The following is a 4,664-nucleotide window of genomic DNA, read 5'->3' on the forward strand; positions in this document are numbered from 1 at the left end:
TTAAAAAAAAAAAAAAAAAGTAGACTTCTCTATGAAGCTCCAGCTCAAGGCTAGAGGCCTTGTTTACACATTTCTACAAACTACTATACTGGATACATTTTGTGAAAAACTAGTAAGGGGTGTTCAGCACCTGGAGTGCCAATTTCTTCCAGGCCAGTAGCCAAGTAAAATAGAGCAACACAAAAATAGGAAGTTTATCCACATTGAACACTTTTGTAGAGACTCTTTTGTTGACAGTCCTAAAATCAGCCATGGTGAAGATTTCTGGAGGAATCCAGTTAAGATTTTCTGTGGAGAAAGGGGTGCCACTAACATTAACAACAAAAAATATGAAACAAGCAAAGAAATATGAAAATGTGACACATACATGGGAGGGGACAGTCAATAAAACCTGTTTCTGGAGATCCCAGATGTTGGACAAAAATACTTCAAAAGCACTTATTAAATATACTTGTAGTGAGAAACTAATGTGACTCCATTTTTAAAAATAAATAAATAACAGCAGCTTCTACCTCAAAGCCTGTCCTAAGGAAGGGGGCGTAACCCTTGTCCTTGGAAAAACCCACAGAGCACTCCTAAGCACATACCCACTCTGCTGAGTTGTTTGTCTGCAAATAACAGGAGAGGTCTGAGGGGCCAGGTGTCCCTGACTCAGTTAGGCTAGGTGAGGACCCATAGCAACCCCCCTAGCAACCTCCAATCAGTATGAGACAGGGAGAATACCTGGAATGCCAGATGACCCCCCAAGTAGTTTATGGTGGTGGATAACAAGTTGGGAAACCATGTAGTTTAGCACGTACACCCCTCTTGGCCTAAACCAATCAGTTCAAAAGAATCCCCTTCTTGTACTAATCAATCACCCCTACCCATCTTGTTCCCGTCATTGAATGTGCTAATCAATGTTCGATTTTCCCACAGTATGGAATGATTTGCTGTGTGATGTAGTGAGGCATAGAGTATCCCCCCAAAACCTATAAAATCTCACTGAACAAAGGACCAGGACTCACTCCCTGGGACCACTGCATTGGGAACTGTTGTGAGTCCAGGCTAGAGCTTCAATAAAGACTCTTGTGTGCTTGCATCGGATTTGGCTCCTGGAGGTCTGTTGGGGTCCCACCAATCTGGCATAACATCAGGGCCTGGGGTTGTGGCTCAGTGGTAGAGTACTCACCCTGCATGCATGAGGAACTGGGTTTAATAATCCTCAGCACCACATAAATGTAAAATACAGATATGGCGTCCACCTAAAACTAAATATATATATATGCAAAGAAGTAAAGAGATAATATCAAAGACTCAGCAAATAAGAAATTTCATTATAAAGACTAAAACAGGGAGCCAACCATTCTGGGGACCGCCCATTTTATCCCAGTTGAGAACGCGCACAGAGCAAGCAAGCCTACCCGGGAGCGCGCGCACGCGCATGCACGCACCCTCGGCCAGCCCTGCCCCGCTCAGGCTGGCGAATCCCTTCGCGGCCAAGCGGTCCTCTAGGCTGGGAAGGTGAAGCCAGGAAGGTGAGGAACCAGAAGAGCCTGCCAAGGCGGTGGGTGCAGATTGTTCAACCCTGAAGAGTGCGACTGAAAGGAGCAGGGCGCCGAGGTCCGGATGAGGCCAGTGGCTCAGAGAAGATGGAGGCGGGGCAACCTCTGCCGGTGCTGCGCTCGTTCAATTGGCGGGAGCTTTCCCGGGGCATCTTCCTCAACTGCAGCCCCCAGGCTGTGCTGCTGGTGTGGCTTAACTTCCGCGGTGAGCCGCAGCCCTATGGGACGCTGCAGCCGGGCAGCACCTCCGCATGCACACCTCCCGAGACCGTATTTGGCTCTTCAGAGGTGTAGGAACACACGGTGGGCTTCTGGTTATCTAAATTATTTGTGCCATCTGCCACCGTTGATGGACAGCCTACTTTTGCCAACATCACACTGCCAGTGTATACCCTGAAAGAGCGATGCCTCCAGGTTGTGCGAAGCCTAGTCAAGCCCAGAACTACAGGAGACTGGACATCGTCGGATCACTCTGTGAAGATCTGGAAGACCACCCCAGTATACAGAGAGACTTGGAGCGGCTGACACAGGAGCACATTGCCAATCAGCAGTTGGAAGAGAAGACTGAAGATAGTTGAAATTAGCATTCTTACGACTCAGCTTTTCAGGGTACTGATGAGACTTGATCTAGATAATAGGACTGGTCGCTTAATCTCATTGCAAAGTGCCTTATTCTTGGAGTAAAATATGCGCCGTTTCTTAATTTCACTAGGAATTGTGATGTTTAGGGGCAAACATCACAAAGTGTCCTTTAAATAACTGCCCTTTTTAGAAGTACTCATCAGGAGTAAGTAGTTGCATTTTCGCACTCTAGTAAGTCAGTAAAGTTTCAGGGTAAGGATGTTTAAATAAATAATCAATGAGAATTGCAGTGTATTTTTAATAGTCAGCATGTGATGGTGTCTGCTCTTAATGGATTGTGGTTGATATCTATCTCCCATTTTAGGAAAATTGAAATGTCCTTAAGGCAGGGACAGGTTTCTCATCTGTTTAAGGCTCCAGTGTCCAGCATTTTATGAACAAATTTCTCCTTTTATTTTATTTTATTTATTTATTATTTATTTATTTATTTATTTATTTATTTATTTTGGTGCTTGGGTTGAATCTACGGCATTGTGCACACTAAGCATGTGTTCTACCATTGGGATTCCCCCAACCCTTATTTACTTATTTATTTATTTAGAGTTTGGTTTCCTAGTATTTCCCTAGGGAAAGCAAAGTTTTGGATGAGCCATGATTGGTTGGAAGGTGTGCTTTAAGCTAGTAAAGCCCCACCCTTTGCTGATAAATCTGTGTGTGACTTGGAAAATGCCTTTAGTTAAATTAGAGTCCTGAAATGGTGGTTTTTATTTTGTTCATAAGTATTTGTTGGATGGACAAACCATTGGATGCTTTGGTAGAAAGTATTAGAGGATTGGCCTCTGTTGGGGAGAAGTGGGAGGCCTTAAGTTGTGAGTAAGCAAAAGTCTTAAAGGAAATTATTTTTACAGAAGCAGTTTTTCTCAGTTTCACACTTTTCTTGGTCTGCTCTTATTACAATGTTGTTTTGTTTAAGTTTCTAAACCAGGACTGGATTTTGTAACTTGATATATACACAATATAGCAAAAAAGAAATGTCCTCGGGTTTAATTCTAATATTAAAGCACTCCTGTATTGTAAATAAATTGCTCCCAAGTCTGATATTTTCTATTGCTTTCTATAAATTCATAGCATTACCATTTGGATTTGGTTCAGCATTTTTCTTCAACAGAACCTAGTCACACTTTTCACCCAGGTAGAGGAGAGGCTGAAGCCCTCCATCCTTGGGCCAGAGTGGGTAGATGGAGAAGCCTGAAATGTTTTATAGTTTAATAAATGTTCACACATCCTTTCTTATAAGCTGGACTTAGTCATTAACTCAGATTCAATACTTCTATCAGACTTTTTGTAACAGTTTAAAAAAAATCTTCCTAATTGAGAAAATCTTTAAAAAGAAAAGTAAAAGAAAGTACTATGTAGATACACTACTTAAATACAACCATGGTTAACTTTCTGAACCATTTTATTTCAGCTTCTCATAGGGCATATTTTGGTTGGGTAGGTGTTTTGTTGGTTTTGTTTAAGGTGTTGTGTCTAAGGATGAAATCCCTGGGCGTCCCACATGGTAGGCAAGTGCTCTACCTTAGCCCAGGTTGGTTGGTTATCTTGATAGAGTTACTATCATACAGTATACACAGTTGTTTGTATCCTATTTTTTCTTTAACTTTATAATTTAAATATTTTCCCATGTTATTTTAAGCTTTTCATAGACATTGGTATAGTCTTCCTTTTATAATGAATGGTTGGGATATTTCTTAGCATTATTAATTTCTTTGGACACAATCCCATGATCTAAAAATCAGAGTGAAGCAAATTAAACAAGCTCTGCCATTTCCCGACTACCCTTTCAGTGACACCCAATTTTAGTCCCTTCTTTCAACATTCAACAAATAAGCTGGCTTTTTTTAAGCATATTATAGTTTTTATTCAATAACACCACTAATATTTAATTTTTTATTGAAATCTTGGGTAGAGAGACATGTGAAGGCACAGGGTTGCATTTGCTGACATAGAACTTGGCTGAGTAAGATCAAGAGTGGGATGGGGGGGAAAAATGGGATAGGGGGTGCTGGGGATGTGGCTCAGGCGGTAGTGCGCTTGCCTGGCATGTGTGCGGCCCGGGTTCGATCCTCAGCACCACATACAGACAAAGATGTTGTGTCGGCCAAATAGTAAAAAATAAATATTAAAAAAATTCTCTATCTCTCTCCCCCTCTCTCACTCTTTCTTTAAAAAAAAAAAATGCAAAATAAAAAAGTGTATTTAAAAAAAATGGGATAGGGCGGGGATTTAAAGAAGTTCAACAGGAGTGGGAAGATGGCGGCGAGGGGAGTGCATTACCCCCGTGTGCTGCTTCACTGTGTGGGAGTATGACAAGTCAGGACGGCTAAAGGATATCTTGTTAGGAATTTCCAGCAATAGTGGGGTGCTCCGGAACCTGGAGGAAGGATTTCCATCGCACGAGGATCGGCTACGGGGACTCAAACGCGAGAGGTTTGTCGCACGGAGGGTAACTGCTTATTCAGCAAATCGCCCCGCGGC

The 4,664-nt window shown here is 42.3% G+C and overlaps 1 pseudogene; it reads left to right on the forward strand.

The window, feature by feature from the left end:
- The first annotated feature begins 1,423 nt into the window (after nucleotides 1-1,423).
- LOC107160847 lies at nucleotides 1,424-3,221 on the forward strand (annotated as a pseudogene).
- The last annotated feature ends 1,443 nt before the right edge of the window (nucleotides 3,222-4,664 follow it).

The sequence above is a fragment of the Marmota marmota genome, unplaced genomic scaffold (genome assembly GCF_001458135.2).
Source record: "Marmota marmota marmota unplaced genomic scaffold, marMar, whole genome shotgun sequence".
NCBI classification, from domain to species: Eukaryota; Metazoa; Chordata; class Mammalia; order Rodentia; family Sciuridae; genus Marmota; species Marmota marmota.